The sequence below is a fragment of the Falco cherrug genome, chromosome 10 (genome assembly GCF_023634085.1).
Source record: "Falco cherrug isolate bFalChe1 chromosome 10, bFalChe1.pri, whole genome shotgun sequence".
Lineage (NCBI taxonomy): Eukaryota > Metazoa > Chordata > Aves > Falconiformes > Falconidae > Falco > Falco cherrug.
The window spans coordinates 15,051,388-15,073,732 of record NC_073706.1 but is presented as its reverse complement, the minus strand read 5'-3'; the positions used below and the strand labels follow the sequence as shown (position 1 = coordinate 15,073,732).

General features: G+C 50.0%; 1 protein-coding gene across 1 annotated transcript in view; it reads left to right on the top strand.

Annotated features, from left to right (window-relative positions):
- OPRL1 (opioid related nociceptin receptor 1) overlaps positions 1-22,345 on the top strand; it is a 95,571-nt gene that overhangs the window by 25,276 nt on the left and 47,950 nt on the right. The window contains exons 2-3 of the mRNA XM_055722463.1: positions 4,713-4,804; positions 5,809-5,895. The gene's annotated coding sequence lies outside the window, so the exon portion shown is untranslated. The remainder of the gene's footprint in view (positions 1-4,712; positions 4,805-5,808; positions 5,896-22,345) is intronic.

Sequence of the window (22,345 nt, the reverse complement as noted above, 5' to 3'; positions counted from 1 at the left end):
TTTTGCAGTAGCTGAGCTAATGCAAAATGGTGTTTTTTCCTTTGCCTCTCACATGCCACCCGTTGCCCTTGTCACTGCAGTTCCATCCTACCCGCAGCACTGGTCTGGCTCCATCACTCACCTTCTCCTGCCCTGCAGGCAGGGGAGGCTGCAGATCTGGTCGTGGTTTGAAGAAGAAAATGATGGAAGAAATTCTTGCTTTGAACAGCTCTGCCGGAGTGGTGAGTGGTTCACTGAATTCAGCTTATTACAGTGCGTTCTCACAAATTTCTGCTGCCCTCTTATCAGACCATCAGCCGAAACAGGTCACCCTTTCAGCTGCCATCAGAGCTGCCTCGCACCTCCGCAGTCCAGGCTTTGGGTAGCTGCAGCCTGACTCACACTGTGTGGGAGAAAGTAATTATTTCAGCCACAGCAAATTGGACTAGTAATAACCTTTGCCTCTGTAACAGCAATGATGCTCCTTTAAAAATATATTTTAAATTGATTTTGGATAATGAGTTGGGCTTATCAAGGAGTGGGCAGCGGAGGGATGAGGAATGGGTGGCTGGGGAGTAGTGGAGTGGAAAGGAGAGGTGGCTGTTGTGTCCCGTGGGGAGGGGTGCAGTGGGCCTGATCCTGCAGGCAGGCACGGGCAGGGCACGTGCAGGCACGGACAGGGCACAGGCAGGGCATGGGCAGGTATGGGCAGGGCACGGGCAGCTGGTCCTGGGACACAAGCAGAGGCAGAGCAGCACCGCTAGCAGGCTGGGCTCACTGTGGGTTTCACCAGGGGCTGTTTCTTTTTCTTGGAGCCTGAGCAAGGGCTGTATCTGGACAGGGCCTTGGTGAGCATCGGATGCGCACAGAGGGCTTTCCTTCTTCCTCTTCCTCGTCCCTTTGCCAGCTGTTTCAGCAGCTTCCTCTTGGTTCCCTGCTCACACCCTGGCATGGTGCGGAGCTGTTTTGCTGTCCTCAAGAAGGAGCAATTGCCCTTTCCCCAGAAGTGTTCTGCTGTGAGCCAGCGGAGAACATTTGATGGAAAGCGAGCTGGATCTGAAACTCCAATGACCTCCTCTGCGAGGATTTGTTAGTCCTCAGAGCTTGCAGGAGACATGGATGAGACGTTCAACGTGAGATTGCCATGTGCCACTGCAGCATTTCAAGTGCCTCTGCTCCCAGCGTGGGGAGATGCCTCTGTTCTTGGCTCTTGCTGGGAAGAAAATGCAACAATGCTCTCTAGAGGCAGAAGAAGTCAAGAAGAGCTTCGCTTTCCCCGGCTCTGCCTTTCACGGTGACCTCACTGCTCTTCGCGGCTGTTTATTTCCCATAGAAACAGCAATTTCTGAGTATTTTAGCCTCTTGAGTTGCAGATTGGGTGCTTTGCTTCCCCCTCCCTCCACTCAAGACAACTTGATATAACTATTGCGGATGCTTGGAGGAGGGCTGGGAGTAGCGGGGGGCATTTTGGGTCAGGATGGAGCTCTGGGATGCGATGGCTGCGCAGGGTGATGGAGGAAGGGGAAAGGGCTGGGGGAGATGGGCTGCAGCATGGTCCAGCCTTGCTCTGGGGCAGGGAAAATCTTTGGGTGGGATTTTGGGAGGAGAAGGGCTTCTAAAGGCTAATTAACTCCAGGTGGGAGCAGATGCAGCTGTGGGGCTGCACTGGGAAGGTAGAGCTGCAGGAACCCAACTGGGCACCAATTGCCCTTTAATAAAAGCTGGATGGGTCACAGGAGCTGGTTTGGGAGGGTGTTGGTCTCTCCTCCTGGGCAGAGCAGGCAGCAGCTTTGATACTGGCTCATAGATGTTTTGGGGCGTGAAGAAGGGACTGGAGTTCTGATCACCAGAGGGGCTTTCAAGTGGGTCTGGGGCTGAGCCTGGGGAGGTGCTGGAGGAGCTCCTGGGATGCTTTAGCCAAGGCTCAAGGAGGCTTTTGAGGGGCAGCTCAGGAGGAGCTGGTCCAGGTGTAGCTCCTGAGGTAGGGGCTGGTGGTGGGGATGTGCTGAAGCTGTGGAGATGTCTTATGGGGCTCGGAGCCTGATTTTGCAAGAATTGACAAAAATGGGAGTGCCAGCCATGTGGCTCAGCAGTTACAGATCCCATCCTCTGCTCTCCTAGAGACCCCAGATGACATCTACATCCAGCTGTGCTGGCTGCTGCGCATACAAAATGTTTGAGTCCTTTGCCTGTGTTCTTCCAAGGGGAAGGAGGTTTAAAGGTCATGCTCTGCCCTGTGAAGGAGGGTGTCAGAGGTGATAAACAGGGCCAGGATGGGAATCCAGGTGAGATTCTTGGGGTTTTAATCCATGGACTTCTTCCTTTGGGAAGTTTCTTCATGTGGACAGTTAACCAAGCAGAACTGAGCCCATGGAGTCATGGTCAGTGGGTCCCTTTGCTTCTGCAAAAAGGCTGGCTGAGTCAGCTGGGCTTGCTGCTCTCCTGCAGCAGGGCCTGTCCCCCAGCTCGTACCCAGGGCTAGGGAATGCAAAGCCCAGACCACTTCTGGCCATAAAAAAAAATAAAATGAAATATCCAAATAATTCCTTTTACTATCCTGGCCGGTTTCCAGTTCACTTAATTACATTCTGCCAATCCATCCTGAAATCCCATATGTTGTTGTTTATTTTATTAGTTCATATTGCATATCTTTCAGTAACAATGGCCCTATGAATAGCCTAGCCTGCTGAATTAATTGTGCTGGTGAAAGGCTCAGGTTAATGTATAAAATGTACTTGCATCCCCTGAGTAAAGGAAACAAAGGAAATTATGTTTCTGAGCTGAACTGGCAAATTTTGTGTCCCCAGGTGGCCGAGAAGATATGTAAAGAATTGACTGGACAAATTGTTTAAAAAGCTGCAGGAAAACACCTAGACTGAGCGCTTGGCACAAAAACCTGATGTTTGCTGCGTGGAGACGTGTGTGGGGTGGCTGGTGAGCATGCGCTGGGGATCTGGGTGGGACTGGGCTGGAGCACGGCCACCGTGGCCAGCAGCTCTGGGTGCTGAGCCCTGGGTCACATCCCTGCACGGCATTGCAGGCTGTTTGCACAGCACAACATGCCTCTGAGCAAGCTGAGTCCCAGAGCAGACCAGCCTGAGCCCTCCTGTTCGAAAAATGTGGTTGAGTTCAGCCCCGTGAAGGGTCACAGTAGACAGCCCTGTTGCTTAATCCCCTTTGGTGGGGAGAGCAGGAGCAAGGCAGTGGGGGCTGAAGTCACCGGTTTGAGGTTTTGCCATCAAAAGGACTTTGGGACTTCGGTGGACATCAGGTGTCTGAAGTACTCCTTTTTTTTTTGATCCATATCATGTGTCAAGGGTCTAGCTGGGCCTTATTGTTGAACCTTGTGCTCCTTTCCATCTGGCATGTGGGTGAGGATAATCCCCCAGGGAAACATTGGTGCATCTCTGTACAGCACCTGGGGTACCACAGCCCTGGTGCAGGTGGGTTTTCTTAAGGAGATAACTTAATGCAGATAATTGCAATGGCAGTGAATAGCTCCTCCTGGCTGGCTGAAAGATGGAAAAAGCAGGCTGGGTGAGACTTTCGCAGAATGTGGATTTTCACTCTCTTTCCCAATCCATTTAATGCCCATAGTAAATGCAGTGACGGGTTGTGAGGAACCGGTGGATTGTGGGCTGGGTACACACAGCTGCAGCTGCGTCTCCTTGCTTTGTGCTCATGGGATTAACGATACCTAATACCGTTAGATGGCAGATGATATATTGCTTTAATTTCCTGTTAGTCTTATAAATCAGGAACTCTTGTGCAGTTACAGCCCTGTGTTACAGGAGCGATGCAAAGTCTGTCACACCTCAGGAGGTTGCCCTGAGTCTGGAAAGCGCATGGGGAACCAGAGGATAAGGTGATGCTGAGCCCCGTGAGCTGATGCAGCCTCGCGGTGGGTCTGTGCCACCCCAAGGATGGGGCTGAGGAGGTTGTGATGTAGTGGTGTTTGAAATGTCAACATTTCTTTGCTTGGGGGACAAGGAGCAAAAGCCCAACTGGATTTCCTACTGCAAATTCAAATCTAGCTGGTGGCTGTTCTGAATAATGCTGGGTTAGGGCTTCATCAGCCAAAATACAGGTATGCTGTCCTCCCAGGCAGCTGGACTGCTGGTACTTTCATGCCTTTTTTTATTCCTGCTAACCTTTCTATTGGAAAGCAAGTCACATATTTCATGTATCCCATTATTCAGGATGCTTGATGCATCTGGCCACACCTTCCAGCTTTTGCTACATGCAGTCTGTGAGCTGAGGTGGGATGCTTGGGGCTTCATGCTTCCTCTGCTGTGCTCCAGTCTTCCGAGACTGGCAAAACATCAACACTGGGGGGTTACATGTGCAGTCTGCAGATATGCATGGAAGGACTGTTCGTGTTAAATTGTACCAGATTAAAACCTTTCTGTTTGGAAACCCTGGCTCTGGTTTAATTCCATTAGGTTCTGTGCTCTGTTAAACTTGGTTGCTATGATGGCTAGGGGAGTTCACTGCCTTTGAAACTAGAAAGGATCACTGATTATTTAGTCTGACATCCCATGAGGCGTAAGGCTTTACCCCATCATTGCCCCAAGCCCACATTTCTGTCTGAGCCCTTGCATGTGTTGCATCTTAATTTCAAGGCTGAGTGATGCATGATAGCAAACCCCTGAAAGTCGTTAAGTTTGGAAATTACCCTTGCAATTAAAGCCTGTGTGTTTCTAGCTCCAATTTTACTTTGTTTTGCTTCCCAGGGCCGGGAGCTCATTATGGCTTTCCCTGCTGCGTGAAGAGATACCAGTTATCAGGAGAGCACCAGACAGGACTGTCCCAGGGAGCCAGAGAGGTAAGAGGGAGGTGACTGAATGGTTTGGGCTAGTAAATGGGATTCACAGGCTGCTTTGGGAAGGGAGCAGATAGGGGTGGATGCTAAGGGAGCGTATGAAGTAATGGGGGCCTGATGTAGGAGCCTTTTTCTTCTTTCATGGATCTCAGTTCATCCGGTTGATGATGCTGGACATTGCAGACGTCCTGAATTTGCATGAAGGCTCAGCCATCTCTTGCTTGCTTAAGGCTGCTTTGCTTTTCCATCTGCCTTTTTCCTACCTTGTTAGTGTTGTTACATGGCTGGATAACTAGTGCCTTGTTTTATCTCTGCTCTCTGGCAATCAATAACACCTGCAGCGTTACTACAAGATACTGAGGCCACTGATGTCTGTCTTAGCCCGACGTGGCCCTTTGCAACCACCCTGTTTGCTTTCCAGGGGCAGGTGAGCACTCCTAGGATGCTGGGGAGCCTCAGGGATGGGGGATGCTAAGATCAGAGGTGATGCTCTGCTTTCTCCCACCAGCTAGTTACAAGGACAGTGGTAGCCATGAGGAGCAGAGATTAAGCTGAAGTGCTGAAATTATGGGGAAATCTGAATCCATGTGGGACTGGAGCCGTGCTGCCAGTCTTGACGGCACCGTGCTGAGCTGGTGTGTGCTGTCCGCAGAGCCAGTGGTGCAGGATGGGCTGGAGGTCGAGGGCTGGACGTCATGCTGCAGACAGGTCCCTTCTCTGTTCTCTCCTTCAGTCACCCACGTGCCGGAGCAGCTTCCCTTTGCCCAGGGGAGCCTGGGTGTCACCTCTGGCCCCTGTTAAATGTTTTCACTCCCTGCTCTCTTGCTCCCTCCTTTGCCTTTGCTGTGCTTTCAGGGCACAAGCGCTTGCCTCAGCAGCATCGTGCATTACGGACCCGTCCTGTCGCTCGAGGCTGACCTGTGATTGCCTACGATATACACGTTCTGCATGTACTGATAATTTGATATTAAATTTTATTTAACCCAAACTCTCATGGATGTGTGCAGGAATCTGTGGTGCTGTGGAGAGGACTTTGCATTTGGATGCTGAGGAAATGGTGTATCCAGAGGGATGCTGGGGTTTTCCATCAGGCAGTGAGTGTCATCCGTTATCTGTTGCCTGTAACTCGATTTGATGCACTGTGCTGTCAGCTGTTTAAATCTGATTAGCACAAGTGTTTCTTCCTCTCAGTGATTTGCCATGTTCTTAATGTGATGCCCACTAATGACAGGGGAAGAAGCTAAACTAAGTTATTTTCCCATCGACTAAATGGCAGCTCACATTGCTCTTAAAAAACAGTGAGCAGAAGAGGGAACAGCCTTCACGGAGGCTGCTGGATGGAGTCAATTAATACTGACTGCCAAGAGCAGGATAGATGGGGAAAAGGGAGTTGAACGTGCACTCGCACCATCCCGAGAGGAGGAGATGATCTGTTCTCTGTCCAACTTCTGTTAGTCCTGGCGAGGGAAACTTGGAGCTCAAAGGATGTGCAGTTTGGGGCAAGCCAATGTTGGGGGTCACTGGAGACCCGTTAATCTCCCAGATTTGTTAGCACCATCCGCTTTTGTAGCTCAACTTGCAAGGGGAAGGTGTATCCCTGGGGATGTTTTGCATGGTTATCCAGGTATGGTGCTGGCTCGCTTTCCCTGTGTGTCACAGCGGAGCTGAGGACGTGGGACTGTGGGGCTCAGGACCTCTTACTGCAAAGCAGTGCTTTGCCTGGTGGCTCGCAAATGTTTTTACAACCACTGGAGCGATTTCAGAGTGTGTCTATGCAGCAGAAAGTGAAGCAACCCCGAGTCTCCTCCCTGGCTTGCAGAGTGGGTCATCACTTATGTCTCTGCAAACTGCCTGCAAACTGGGATGGGAAATGCAAGTCAGATCTCCCCTCTGCCATAAGCAGTGCTCGCATTTTGCATGCAGAGTACAGATGTCTAGACAAGGGGAAACTCGGCAGAAGCTTTGAGACGATGCAAAAAAAAAAAAAAAAGTCAAGTGCAAGTGTCTGCCGTTGTGCTCCATGGAAAGTAGGCTAAAGCAGGTTTTTTCTTCCTTAATCTTATTTTGCATTCTTAGTGCATGTGTTTGCTCCAGGATTTACTATGCAGAGCTCTTTAGACTGTTTCTACAGGGCTTATTTAATATCTAGAACCTCTGGTAGTTCTTCCTTGGCCTGTGTGTTTTTTTTCCACACTGCAATTTGCTATTAAATTTCACTGTGAGTCCTCGAGTGCTTTTTTGGAAGGATCCCACTGTATGATCTGATCCCTGTGATAATCATAACCATGTGCTAATTACTTCCATTACAGATAACTGTGCTCAGTTCTAAAGCACTTCTCTTTATTCCTTTCTTTCCTCCAGTTCCCCTCCCTCCTGTGCAGCATCCCTATTTTGTGTTCTGATCATGAATGCCACTGAAGAGTTACTCCTTGCTAGAATAGCCTGAGTAAATTGTTTGGAAAGCAATCCTGCATTTTACACATCCTGTAACGATCCCTGATTAAAACTTGTAGCTATCCCTCATCGAGACTTGTGCTGGGTGGTCTGCTGCAGACTGAGATGACACTTTTCCATAATTGACGTCCCACAGAAGGAGGTGATTTAATTTTGCTGAAGTCATATTTGTTTTCTACAAGTATCCCAAAGTTAATGAGACCAATTATTCCAAAGAGCTGAGACTTTAATAGTGCTGATGTATCATCCCGTGTTGAGCTCATCCCCACGTATGAGGCAGGGTAATGCATGGGATGGTGATGGCTTGGAGCAGCCCCTCGGAGCCCCGTTCTCAGCCGTCATCTCAGTGCAAGGTGAGATGCTTTGCTCCATATGGACACAGAGCAAAGCCAGGACAGTCCCTGTTTGAGGGGAATCTGAGATCCTGAAGTGTCTCTGGCACAATTCAGGACAGATTTGCTGTATAACTGGACTCAAAAATTGTCACTTGTAAGTAAATGTAAAAGGCTTCTGTAGGCTTTGCTTTTCAGAAGTGGAGTAATGTCATGCTTGCATGTTCCTCTGCTTCCATATGCTCAAGAGCATTTTTCCCTCTCTGTATTTCCCAGCTCGGAGGATGCTCACCCAGCCAACTGGCTGGGGATCTAGTACTGACGTCAGCTGGATGTTGTTATAGTTTCCTTCATGGAAGAGGCTGAAGATTAGACACTTGTAACCTTTACACCCAAGCCTTCCCCCGGGGCTCCATTCATACTCAAATCCTCCTTTTTGCCTTGTTTTTATGAACTGATTTCTGTGAGCTGTAACTTAATCAGGATGTTAATTTTAACCTTTTCTTGTAGGATTATGTTCCACCTCGCTTAACTCCCAGAAATGCTGACACCCCATGGGCATCTCCTGTGACCTCATGTTTTTCTCCCTTCAAACTTTCCTGTGCCTTCACAGTTCTGCAGTGTTACTTCTTTCTAATGGTGCCAACTCAAATCCTGGTGCTCATTGAATAACTCTTCTACATGCTGGAATTAATTATTAATAATAGGCATCTATCAGCTGGAAGGTGTGCGTTACCCAAAGAGGGACAGTGCACGTGGGCAGCTGCTGGTGGAGCATCTCTCCTGTAGCCTCACGTCACAGCACTGGGGGAAGGATGGGTGATTTGCTGGGTGTCAGTGGGTGTGTGGGAGGGATGCAGGTAGCGAATCACCCCTGTAAAACCTAACTTGCTCGCTGCCAGTACTCATTGCTGGGGAGGAGGGTGGGTGGGATGGGGCGGAATCTCCAGGGCTCTGCTAGGATATTGGCAAGTCCATGGGACAAGTGGCAGAAGGGAAGAACTGGGTGTGCCTAAAGAAGGGCAATGAAGCTGGGAAAGGGGCTGCAGCACAAGTCTTGTGAGGAGCAGCTGAGGGAACTGGGGCTGTTTAGCCTGGAGAAAGGGAGGCTCAGGGGAGACCTCCTTGCTCTCTACAACCACCTGACAGGAGGTTGCAGTGAGGTGGGGCTCAGTCTCTTCTCCCAAGTTACAAGCAACAGGACAAGAAGCGGCCTTAGGTTGTACCAGAGGAGGTTTAGGTTGGGTATTAGGAAAAATTTCTTCACCAAAAGGATGGCCAAGCACTGGAACAGGCTGTCCAGGGACGTGGTGGAGTCACCATCCCTGGGGGTGTTTAAAAAATGGGGAGCTTAGCAACATGGTTTACTAGTGGGCTTGGCAGTGCTGGGTTAACAGTTGGACTTGGTGATCTTAAAGGTCTCATCCAACCTGAAGTATTCTAACTGGCAAGGCAGAGCCTGCACTGCTTTCCAGGCGCTGCTGCTGTGACTCATGGGATTAGATCACAGCCTTGCCTAAGTGACAGCTTTTTTAGGTTTTGTTCTTCTTATCTAGATGACTGCTTGTTTCCCAGAGGGTTTTTTGGGGAATCTGCCTCTCTGCTGTTTCTCTGGGAGGTTTTTTAATGCTGCCATGATGTCCTACAACGCTGGAGCTGTGTGGTGAGACCCCCAGTGAGGGCACAGATGACCCACCAAGGCAACAAGGAGAGCACAAGGGTTTCCTGGTGTTTGGTATGGTGAGGACAGGAGCCCCTAAAGAGAAGATGCACAAGTGGTTTGCTTGATGAAGTATCTGGGCAAGAGATGCTTGTGGCTTGTAGTCTTTCTGAATTCCCTTTGTGGAGAATGCTCCCAAGAGCAGCATAAGCATCAGCCTCCCGGTGCCATGGCTGGCTTCTCTTTAGCAAGGACTACTGCTACTGCCATGGAGTACTGTTTAGTGTGGCAACAGCATGATTCAAAATAGTAATAAGAATACAACCTTTTTATTGTTGCTTGCACAGATGAATGCAGACAATGATGTGAACTGGCAAGAAACCCATTTGTCTGGAAATGCACTTTTCATAGCACCCACTTAAGTCCTCTGACACATGGCATTTCTTACTCTGAATTTCAAAGGGAGGCAAGGCTGTGAAAAGCAGGTTGTCTGTCACAGAAAGAAGAAATGTGTCTCTAGATCAGAGAGAAAAGTCCATGTTTGCTTTTTGCTGTGGAAAGGATGAGTTTGCCCATGGGGCTGTGGGAACATCCCTTCGTGTCTCTGATCGTCCTCGTGGGGCAGGCAGGCAGCCTGTGCCACCGAGGGTGGGCATGGATGTGCAGCCTGAATCTGACCCTTCCTCCTTGTCACCATTGCAGTGGTGCTTACTGCTTAAACGAGTAAAAAACCATCTGCCTGCCATTTTTTTCTGGTGGAAACTGTTCCAGAATGATGCTATAAGAAAAATGCAGTTACACAGAAGTGATGCTTTCAAATGGGTGCTTTCCTTTTTTTCCATCAGCTATTGCTGTCTTAAGTACCAGTTACTAATTAGCCTTCATGTCTCATTTTTTTTTTTACCTACTGAAATTTTGTAAATAGCCTTTATTCTGGTCTTTAATGCATGTTGATTGAAGTATTTATTGGATGCCACTTATGCAGCTCTGTGCTTGTGTTCATTTTCTTCTTAAGACATTTACTAAACCACTGCTTAGAATTACTCCAACCCATCTGGCATATTAAGTGTTTGTGCAGAGTGTACCCGACATTCCCATCCACTTCCTCAATTAATATTAAATATTCAAGGGAATTGAATTTTTTTCCGCCTTGCCATCTGATCCTCCTATTGTCTATAACAGTGTATTTGGGTAGAACGGTGGCTCTAGCAGCGGAGCGTTCGCTTGGAGGCTGGGAAGTGGCTACTGGAGGTGAGATCAAGGTGCCCAGTTCTGTGCAGCCACAGAGATTTCGGCAGGCAGATGGCTCCGGTAATGGGTATCTTCAAAGACAAGGATATCAAAGTCAAAAGATATTATTCCACCCAGTTCTGGCATAGCAGGGAAGGGTCTCCTGGAGGCAGGGATGTAAATCTGCCCCACTGGCTGTGTCTGCTCTGAAAGCTGCCCTGCATCCCCAGGGAGGAGCGAGGATGTGAAGGACTAGAAATGAGCTCCACTGGCAGGGCTTTGTGGGGAAGCACTTGTACAAAACCTGTCTGCATTAGGCATGACAGCAACATGATTTTACTTCTGTAGTCAACCTCACAAACAAAAATGAGAACAGAACATGTCACTTGCCTGGTGATTATCCGGAGCAGGCTAAACCCGATGCCAGCAGCAAAATCAGGGCTATGAATGAATTTAAGTGGCAGTAAAATATTCACAGCGGGGTTGAGGGTGGAAAGTAGTTATTAGCTCTGAAGAGGATCTCTTGCAATAAAGAGGGGATCTGGCTTTATAGCTTTTCCTGGCAGGTAGGAAAAGGTGCTGCTTAGACTATCCCAGCCATAAATCTGTCCACCTGGAGTCAGAAATAAGAGATACCGAAGAAGAGGATTTACAGCAATTCTTACTGCAGGATGTTGTACCAGGTGTTTCAAGCAGTATTTATAGCAGCATTGTGGCTGGCTTGTACTGTTGTTAAGAAAACCTTGCTGTATGTGTTACCCTTTCCACAAGAAGAAAAGAAGCATTTATGGAAGGAGAAAGCACACAGTGTTTTTTCCCCTTGGATGTGACTGCTGTCTCCTCTGTGTGCTGCTGTGCAGGCTCACGTGGTGACATGTGGCCTGTGCCCACAGGGGACAGGGCTGGTGCTTGTGCGGGGGAATTGGTGTCCTGGTGCTGCCAGCTTTGGGAGATGCTGAAGGTGTGAAGGGTGTGCTGAAAAGGGGGTCCATACTGTAAGCACTCCTCAGATGGCTGGTGGAGACCAGTGGATGTGCCTGGGGTCTGCGTGTGTGCTGGGGTGCAGCTGGGGTGCCCTGCCTGCAGCTGCTGGGGCCTCCTGCTTATGCTGGAAAAGTTTCGGTGGCCATCTGGCTTTGAACAGCATCTCATCCGGATGCTGGAAATACCTTCTCACCGAGACCATGGCTGCGTTAAGAAGTTGCTGCTGGTGGGCTGAGCCAGTGATGCTGTGGTAACGGTGCTGCGCTGTCAGAGCTGTGCTTTTGGCTTTGGTTGTGAAATATCCCCCATCCCTCCTGGCAACCAGACCATGCAATACAAGTGTTTCGGCAAGAATCTGCATCCGTGGTACAGGATGCTGCTGTTGCAGCTCTGGTGGGCAAGATGGCATTGCTACTGTCACCAGCAGCGAGCAATGCTAGAAGACACTCGCCATGGAGCAGCACCAGCAGCCCTGTCCTGAATTATGCACGGCAAAGCTGCTGAGCACCAGCTCAGGCAAAGCAAAGCGCCTGCAGTGTATAGACTGAAACACTTCTGTGTTACGCAAAAGAGAGAGCTAGTGGCTGTGACTCTGAGAAAAGCAAAAGCTGTTCAGGGATGTATCATGCGCACAAGGAGCCTGCGTTTTCCTAACAAACCATGTGCTCAAAATCATTTTCCTAAGGGTTAGCAATGACCCAGCCTGGCCAAACCAGTAATATCAGTGTTTAAGCTCTGGCTTGGTTTGGTCCAGCTTGCATACCTGGGAGGGGGAGCAGGGGGTCGCAGATGTGCCCTCCCCCTGGTGTGGCTGATATGGGGATACTCTTGTTCCTCAACCCATGGGGACAGTGCGCTTTGCTCCCAGAAAGCCTCAGCAGCTGCATAAAAGGAAAATCTCAGACCCAGCTCATGTTTGTAGAGTCTGAAGAGGGTTTTCAGGAGGTGGCTGGTGGTTGGGGGCCAGTGCCCAGCTGGAGGAGGCGATGCCGTGCTGCCCAGGGCACAGGGATGACTCTGCTCTTCAGCTCAGCCAGCCAGAGGCTTATGAAAGTATTGGCAGTTTATTATAATGAGAGAATTATGCAAATTATAAGCAAAATTGGTGTTAGAGTACTTTGTAGCAAGTATGTATTTTGCCAGTTCATAGCAAGAAAGATCTTGGAGGAAACGAAGAATAAAACAAATCAAAATAATTAAAACAAATATTCGACTATATTACAAATTACTCTGCAGCCTGGACCAAAGCACTTTTAATTGGATTCTGAAGTCCCCAAATGGGCTCAGCGAGGAGCAGCTGGAGAACCTCTTTCCTTTCATTGACAGTGCCTGAATATAAACAGTGAGAGCAGAGGGAATGGAGCACATGATGCTGGAGGGGGGAGGTGTCGGTGAGGAAGAAGAGGGGAGAAAAGCACCTGGAAGCAGTGAGCAATCGTGGTGGTGGCTGGCAGTTCCTCCTGGCCAAGATGTGCTGCTGTGGTTTAGGCAGTAACTGTTCTTGCTGATTGCATCTCCCTGTGCTGCTCCATGCTTCCCTGAGCACCCAGGGCAGTGCCTAGCTCCTTTGTCATCTTAGTTTGCCACCCCCTGGGGAGAAGATGCTGCAAACGGTTCCTCTGCCTTTTGCTTATTGTAATTTGGATTGTTTTGGTGCTGCTGAGCGATCCTCCTTGCCTGCTTCGCTGTCTGCAGGGGCCAGGCTGGTAGGCAGGGAAGGGATGGTGAGCAGCTGGGGAGAGGAGCAGGCTTTGTGTGATGGCAAGAGCAGTTTGTGATTTCCAGCTTTCTGTGCCTGAGGCGTGCAGAAGTAAGTCCAATTCCCCCACAGCATCATGGCCATAATCCTCCAGACCTGGCTTTTGCTAACGGGCGCATCAAGAAGAGGCAAGGGCTGCCAAAACCATCAGATTTTTTCAGGAGCTGCTCAGTGCACACACAGATACTTGAATGTTGTGGGTGGTTTTGCTTCAGGCAGACTGTGACGTCTCGGTTTCTGTGACTTCTTAACAAATTTCTCTCCTCTTGGGAAAGGAATAGCGCTGATCCAGCCCTCAGCATCATCCCCGGGTGGCTGACCTGAGCTTCTGTTGTGGGAGTGGGGAGGCTGAGCTGAAGCTGTGGGCTCACCATGTCTTTGGGTCAGTTATTCCCCAAGTGCCTGGATGGGAAACTGATTTCCTCTGGTCCTTCTCCAGCCATGCGCTTTTAATCCTGAATTCCAGGGCTCCTGAGCTGCCAGATCAGCCTTTTTTTTTATTTTTCTCCACCCTCCAACCCTGCCTCGTACTAATTCAGCCTGGAGAACTGTTTTTTTGGTTTCTTGGGTATTTAGAACCTGATGCTGACCCAGGCATCAGCCCTGCTCCTGCAGCAGCCCTGCCAAAATCTCGCTCCTCCCCTGGGGCTGAAGGTGGGAAATGACAAAAATGATCCTGGTATTTCTGTCCCAGCAGTGCAGTGTTGACACAATCCAAACACCTTTATGTTTTTTTATCTCTAAGTGAATATAACCTTTTCTGAGGCTGGTTGCTGCATGCACAGAGGTGCCATGGGTAATGGTAAGGCAGAGAAATAGAAAAATACGGTCATGGCAGCAGACCCTGATGTGGAGTCAGGCTGGATGATGATGGGGAGCGTGCTGGGACTTGAGCTACTGGGACCTGGTGAAGAAGTGGCTCTTCACCGAGCAAACAGCAGCTGCTGGTGCCCCACGAGGTCCCTGAGCCACATACTGGGAGCCCTTGGCTTCTGCCACTCATCCCGATGGCAGATGCTTTTCTCGGCCTCTAATGAAGTTGTCTCATGCTATTTCTGGAGATAGTTAGGAGCGCTTGGAGCTTGGCTTCGTCTCTCAGTCAGCTTGACTGAGGGAAACTGAGGGGAGATGGGGCGTTACGTAGTCATTGTTGGGTGCAGGCACACACTTATCAGTGCAAACACAGTGTATAAAATTTACGTTGATCCAAACAAGGCCGTAGAAATGCAAATCAGCTGTGTCATGCCTCATTAGCATGCTTCAAAGCCTGCCTGCGCTGCTATCAGTGGGAGTGACATCTCCCCTGGGCCGTGTAGGGGATGTGCGTGGTGCTGCAGTCCCAGCGTGCGATGGGTGATGGGTCTCCATGGCTTGTTTTGAGGCAAATCTTAGATTCTGGCGAAGATTTTACTTTGCGACGGAGTTGGGGTGGGTGTGAAGTCAGCGATTGTGTCACTGCGTGTGTGTGAAATTCCTGGCCAAAAAAAGACCCTGCTCATGTCTCTGGCGATGCCCCGAGGTGTATCTGCTTGGGAGGGGAACGCTGACCCCATTTAGTGTTGTGCTGCTCCGTGCTTGGTTCCTGTATATCCTTCCCATGGCATTTGGTTTGCCAAAAATAATATAAAAAAGGAGGAAAATACCTCCACAAGCTATCAGCTGTCCAAATGGGATCTGTGTGTTCTGATCTCTGTTTTGGGGGTGGCTGGTCTCTGCCACTCCCTTCCCACCACTTTCCCTTCCAACCCGCCAGGGACCTGACATCCCGGTTTTTGGAGAGCCAAAGCAGCATTTCCTCTGTTGCAGCCTGCCTGGTGCAAACCGCATTTGCCCTGCCCAGCCCAGCCCCGTTTTGCTGAGATTCATAAACAAAGCAATGCAGAGCCACCGTGCAACTGCAGAGCCCTATGGAAATTCTGCTTTTTCTTCCCAAAATAGCAGAAGACAGTGTTTAGCAATAATAATGCCTTCTGCAATGGGAATGACTGACAACAGCAGCTCCCGGTGAGAGATATGAGCCCCGTATTTCAGACTAAGAGAGACATTTACATTCCTTCAAGAACTGCAACCTGTAGTTTGCAAGTTAAATTGCTCCAATCTGCTTGAAATCCACCTGACGATGAGCTTGTTATTTCGTGACACACTGCTCCAAATTACACACCCGATACTTTTGATATTTCTAAATTACTTGTGTATTAGAAATTAATACTTAAGAAGGGCAAACACTCAGCAGGCTGACAGCCTGAGAGTTCACTGCCAACCCCTTCAATAATTAAGAACTTTGCAGAACAGCGGGAAGCGGGAGCGCAGGAAAGCCCTGGGCGATGCGTTACCCTCCCTGAGGGTTCAAGGCTGCGGGGACCCAGGGGAGCGTGCGCAGAGGAAAACCACTTCTTGGATCGTCTGGACACGGTGGTTTTTGGGTTTTTGTAGCATGAGTGGTGGGTGAGCACAGGGCTGGCAGCGGGCGCGAAGGCGGCAGAGAGCCCTCCTCCATCTGCGCTGGATGGGAGCCTGGGGGTGTCTTCCCAGATTTTGCCCGCAATGTGTCTCCCCAAACTCGCCAAGGCAACAGAAGGGAAAATTAATCATGAGGAAGGGTTGTCGGGGCCATGCTGGAAAGCAGGCACCAGCGACTTGCTGTGTGTTGGGTTCATCGGTACAATTTCCGAACTGGAATTTTAACCACTTCCATTGCTTTTTTCTGGCTAGAGGTAGATGGACCCCGAGGCAGGGACTGCAGCTCAATCCCCTGTCCCCGCCTCTGCTGAGCAGATTCCTGCCTGGAAGCAGCTGCCAGTCCCTAATTCCCATCTTCTCGCCTCTTTTGTTGCCGGTTCTGGTGCAACCAGCCCTCCCGCAGGCATCGCCTCTGCGGAGCTGCTGTGAGCAGGTTGCAAAGGGACGTTCATCTTTGTACCCCGCTTATGTCCCTTTGCTCCCAGGTGCTTGCCTGTCCCCCTGCATCCTCCTGGCTGCTCTCCTGGCCAGGGGAGCACCCGATGCAGAGGGAGAAACTCTCACTGACGGGTAGCGATAAATGTGTCCTCACTCCACATTTGTCTCCAAGAGCAGCAATCATATCGGGACACGGCAGCCCAAATTGCCGGCGGGTTTTCGGGTAGAGAGGAAGTAGTCTCCTCCCCTACCGTTCCCATTTGGGAAATGGCACATGGGAATATTGCCAGCTTGCAGCTCCCAAAGCCCAGAGGCAGCTCCCTGTGATGGCTTCAGTCAAGGCTGGGTGCAGCCAGGTTTGCTCTTACCATGTTTTGTCATCTCCTTAAGCTGCTCCTCACAACTGCAGCAGTTAAAATGTGCCTTTCACTGAGAAATGCCGGGAGGAAATTGAAATGTTTTTCCTCTTTTTTTTTTTTCTTTTTAATAAAAATTGAGGGTTTTTCACCCAAATGCGTGTGTTTCATCTGGAGTTTTGAGAAACTATAGAGTAACTTGGTGCTCAGCAGATGCCTGGGAGCACTCAGGGCACTGATCCACCTTGTGAGATGACTGAAAACAGTCCAGGAAGGGGTCTGACCCTCCTTTGATTACTTTTATTAAACTTATTTATTGTGCAGGACCCTTACCCTTGTTTTGTGTATGATCAGTCTCTGAGTTACTGCTCCAAAGTTTGGCTGCTCAGAGCCATTGATGGGCAAATGATTGGAGGCTGCAATTTCGCTTGTTGCAGCACAATAAAAAAAGCCCAGCTAGACTAGTCCGGCTTATTGATTTCAGCTGCAATTACACCAGGAGAGACGTGCAAGAGAAAGGACCGTGCTGCTGGAGAGGAGCTGCAGGTACATGAGGGGCTGGAAGTGGTGGAGCAAACCAGAAGGCAGGCATGGGATGTGTGGGGCTTGTCACATGGACCTGTCTGCTCTGGTGGGCTCAGTTATAGCTATTAAAATGAGATTTAGCATTTCTCTCCCCTCCCGTAGTTTTATTTGAGGTATGCAAGACAAATCTGGAACAGTTGGTGACTCTCTTGAGGGGACCTGCCATTGAGAGAACCTGGTTTTGAATGAGACATGCACATGACAGCTGCCTGTCTCTGGGTTTTATACAGCCGCTCATCAACTTAATGGTAATAAATGAACTCCCAGGTGGTCTTAACAGTGTCTTTGGGATGTCCCTGTGCTTTGGAGCTGCTTGGGTATCTGGGTTTCTCTCTTCTTTTCTATCTTCTTGGTGTTGAGACTTAAAATAGGCTCTGTTTGCCCTGCAGCGCCAAGGCTGGATGGGTTAGAAGTGCCATGCAGTCCCTGAGCTTTGCTGTGTGGTTGCTGTAGCTCAGCCATAAAGGAAGAAAAGCTCTATCTGACTAGCAAATGCACCAGCTGCAGCTGTATATAAAAACCTCACCAAATGCCACTGCACATAAACCCTGCCCTAGTTTAAACGTGCAGGAGTTACCCTCTAGCCCCCATTCCATTTGGGCTGGAGATACATCTCGTGGCAGCATCCTTCAGAAACACAGGCTGGTTACGGCTGCGGGAGCAGGAGCCCCCCAGCTCAGTGGGGTTTTTTCGGGAGGCGTCTCTCCATGGGCTGCCCCGTGTGCTGGGCATCGTGTCGGGGTGTGGAGCTGGAGGGGCAGCAGCCCAGTGCTGGTCACGGCAGCTCCGGCTGTGCCAGGCACGGCTGTGCCCTGCGATGCCTGCCGGGGGAGCAGACAGCAGCTGGGGCGCTGAGCGAAAACACAGCTCCGGCGGGCTGAGTCACGCCTGACGGTGTTACTTGCCATGTGTTACAATCACCGAGAAATGCTTTGCCTGTAGTATCATTTTCTTTAAATATATCATTAGAGAAAATGACAGCCCAAATGGTGGGAGGATGTTAATGGCTCTGGAGTGGCAGACAGACTGCAGAAAATAGTTCCCTGCAAACATGTCTCAGGTGGGAGCCTGCAGAGGAGCAAAGGGGACGGGCTGGGCGCAAGGTGTGAGCAGGCAGTGCAGTGAAGGAGCACGGCTGCCGTGGAGCTGGGACAGCCCCTCTCCCTGCCACCGCCTCGGGAAAGCCTTCCCTGCCTCTCTGCTGCTTTCCCTTGGGGGACTTTGGAGGGAATGGGGTGAGGGGGAGGTGGATAGCCCAGAGGGGGTCGCGCAGGCTCACTGGAAAGATAAAAATGTCACTTTAAGCAGTGTGCACTGGAGCGGTGCCTTGGCGAAGCGCAGCCAAGGCTGGGTTGCCACGTGGTTGCCTGCTGCTCGCTGCTGCCCTGAGCTGCGTGTCTGGCGTGGGGTTTGTGGTCCTGCCGTCTGCTACCCCCAGCAGGAGGTCTGGGGAGGAAAATCCTCCTCCTCCTCCATCAAAGAGGCCTTGTGGTCCCCAGGGCTGCTGAGATGCACCAGGGCTCTTCCCACCCATTGCATGAGCTGTGCTGCCTCCCTTGTTTTTTATTGCATGAAGAGTAGCGAGGAACAAAGTGTAGTTTGAACTTTGCAGCTCTGATAGCTTGTTGTTTTTATCACTCCTCTGTCCTCAAAATCTTATATTTCTGCTGCATATCTGTAAGAAATAATAAAAAAGAATGACCTTTAATTTCTATGCAGCAGCCCACAGTTCCCAGGGATGCTACACTAACACCATGTATCCTGGTGGATAAAGGTCTTCTGCCTTGTACTTCGAAGAGATTGTGCTTAAACACTCCTGGACTTTTAATTTTTATTGAAATTCTTCTTCTCCAAGAGCAATTAGCACTGGGAGTTTCTCTCACGTTGGGATGGTTAATTGCCCCAACCCACATGCGGCTCAGAACAAAGGCCAAGGGCCACGTGGAGCCCTGCCATGCCTTTTACGGCAGAAGCATGGAGTGGAGAGGAGAGCTCTTTTGAGGGAAAAGCCTCACAGGAATGGTGCTTCTCCCAACTAAACCTGCAGCCTCAAGCCTGCCCAGAGGCCAGGACGGCTGGAGCCCGCGTTATTTGGAGTGTTTGAGCCATTTCTGCCCGTGGCAGAGCCCCATCCTCTGGTGCTGTGGCAGAATCAGTGGGATTTGTCACCCCACTGCTCTGATGAATAACGCCCTATCTCCCATCCCACCCTCACCCTTCAGCATGTGCTTCCCCCTTTGAAAGACTTCCCCTTTGCCTTTGTGCTGGTAGCAAGCAATCCTATCTCTAGAGAAAAACAAGTCGTATTCACACTCTCTGCTTTTAATTTCCTTTTTTTTTTTTTTAATGCCCAGCTCTCCAGTTCCCTGCCCTTCTTCCCCCACCTTCGTGGTATGTGGGGAGGCTTTGGTGGTGCCAGCATTGCAGCTCACATTTGTAGCTTACATTGCACCATCCTGCAAGGATGACCCTTCTGAGTCTGCAGCCCCACGGGGGTGTGTATGGACCAGATCTTGCTGCCATCAGGCCCACGGCCCTGCTGCTGTTCACCCCCGGCAGCCCAGGAGGCATCTGCCACCTTCAAGACCACCCTGGTGCCACACATTGCTGCTGGTGAGGCTGTTGGACTCACTCCTGCTGGCTGTATTTCCTAAGGACTGAAATTACTCTTTATTTTCCCTTTTCTGTTGCTAAAGAGCCACCAGGAAGGCCTGCCAGCGGTTTGCTGCGAGGTGGCCAGGGAGGGATGGAGACTGGCAACACCAGTCATCAGGATGGGCTTAATGAGCCATGAGGTGTGAGATGTGGCAACTGGATCCCCTCCGAGAAAGATGCTGATCTCCAGCACCTCTTCCACTCTTATTTCCCCTTACGTATAATATAAATCAAACACTTCCAGGCAACTTCGTTCATGAACAGAAAAGTAGAGCTTTAGGGCTCCTGTTACTGATTTTGCAGGTGCTTTCTGTGCTGCCTTGCCCTTTCCTCTGCTTTCCTGGTGTCGCAACCAAATGAGTGGCACTTTGTCCCATGCAGCGGCGTGCAAGGGGGAGGCTGGCTATCAGATTCCCACCCCCAGGCTGGCGGCACCATTGGATACGGGGTTGCACTTGCTTTGGCTCTTCCACGGGTTGTTTTCTGTGTCTGGATGAGTCCGTAAGTCCTAGTGATGGAGTGATGGTAAGTAGCTCCGTGTGTCCTCAGCCAAGCCTTGATGTGTGCATACCTGTGATAGCTGCGGCTCAGCATGGCTTGGAAACTTGCTGCAGGTGGACACAAAAATCCCTCCAGTGGAGAAAAATGGGCCCGTTTTCCCAGACTTTACCAATGCAGGAAAATTGCTGGGAAGTCCCAAGGTTTCCCTTCAGGGAGGTGGCACTCACCGCCCCATCCCTGACTCCCCAGGAGGCACAGGGACACGCTGGTGGGGTTTGGTGGTGGGACCAAGAGAAAAAGATGGTGCTGAGCAAGAAGACAGTGGTGGTGGTGGGGAGATGGTGGCTGCATGCAGCACAGCTTGCATCCACCCAGAATGAGCAACCTTGCCTCTTCCAACCATCCCTTTATCCACTTGAAGTGGGAAACTGCCTCCTGCTCTTGTACCTCCGACGGGCAGAGTATTTTGTTGCTGCAGCGTAGGCTGAGAGCTGGGAGAGCAGTGCACCCACCCAGGAGGTGCTGAAGGGGTTTCGTTTCTGTAATTACTTTTTTGCATATTCACGTTTCTGAGAATGTGACACTGCTTCTGGCACCGGTCTGGGCTGAAGAGCAGATTTATGCCTCCTGAGACGGCCATGCCTTCCCCAGATGTGCCTGGTTCTTGAGCAGGAATATTTATGACCTCCCGGCCAGCCTGCGCCATGTCCTTGCTCTCGATGCTGCTGCGGGGGTTTCCAGCTCTCCAGCGATGAGGGGGACCTGCCGTGCCACCTCCAGCACGGCAGATGGAGAGGAAAGGGATTTATTTACTATGAACGAGCTGGGAACATCCCCAAACGCTCCCCTCTGCCAGCAGTGGCAGTTGGGAAGGGAAGGCACTTTAAAATGATGGAATTTGTTGACTGTCATTAATGTTTTATCTCCTCTGTGACTACTGCATGGAAACATTTTCAGCTTGTGGAGCTCCCTGGCAGGGAGTTTCCAACAGGATAAATCAGATACTATTCCTGACGTGGGACCCTGAGGAGACACTGGCCATTTTCTCAGCTTTCAATTGTTTCTTCCTTCAAACTCGGCTTAATGAAATTAATTTACTTTAAAAAGGATTTTCTTTTGAAGTCAGTAGGAATTTTTAGTGAAATGGCACTGAGTCATCCTGGGTCACTTGGGAGCGATGGATTCATCACAAGGAAAGTGTTTTCTTCTCGAGAGCTGATAAACAGTCTGTAACGTGAACACCTTCACACGTTCAAGCAAGTCCTGACCTTCCAAGAGGTTTTTTTAACATAGATCTGTGAATTAAATAATGTTTCTATAAAGCTACAAAAATAAATAACAAACCACCATGAATCTCATGTTCCTGTTCAGATAGTAAGGAAGTGGCTGAGTATTTTCGTGAACAAAATTTGAAACACCTGAAACGGCTGTTAAGGAGAAAAGGGTCAGTTGTGTGAAAGTTGGCAAATTAACAGGGAGGAGGGATCAGCCAGTCCCACCAGACCCAAAGTCCTTGTTGCTCTTCTGAGTTGGTGAACCTGGAAGTAATTATAATAAATGTGAAAAGCTGATGTCAGGAAGGAGCTGGGTTAGGTGGCCTGAGGAAATGTTCCGTCCCTGGAGACTTCGCTCACCACACAGGTACGATGCAGCTCCCGTGTGAGAAATGTGAGTATGGAAGAGCTGCCTCTCCCTGAGCTATTTTTGTGTGCGTTGGCTTATGGCTCTAATTCTACCTTAATTTTCCTTTGGCAATTCTTCACGCTTGGCGTTTGATGTAGCAGGCATGAGATGCTCTTTGATGCAATTGCAGCTACAAAGCAGGAGCGGGCTGGAATAGCCGATTTAAATTCCAAGCCTACTGCAAGGCAGATGAAAGCAGTCACTTGGATAGCTGCTGGCTCTCAAGTTTTGCCTTTGCTATCAGTGCAGGATCTCAGATTTGCTCCCTGGTTGGATGATACCACCGTGCTCCCAGCTCAAGGCTGCCTTGGGGTGTTTTGGGTGTTTTTTTCCCCCAGTTTTCTGCTACTTAACTGCAATTGAAAAGCATCAAGTGCTGTCTCTGAGTGAGGGACAGCTGGGTTCTTTTGCTGGTGGGCAAGTGTCAGTTGTGCCAGCTAGCAAAGC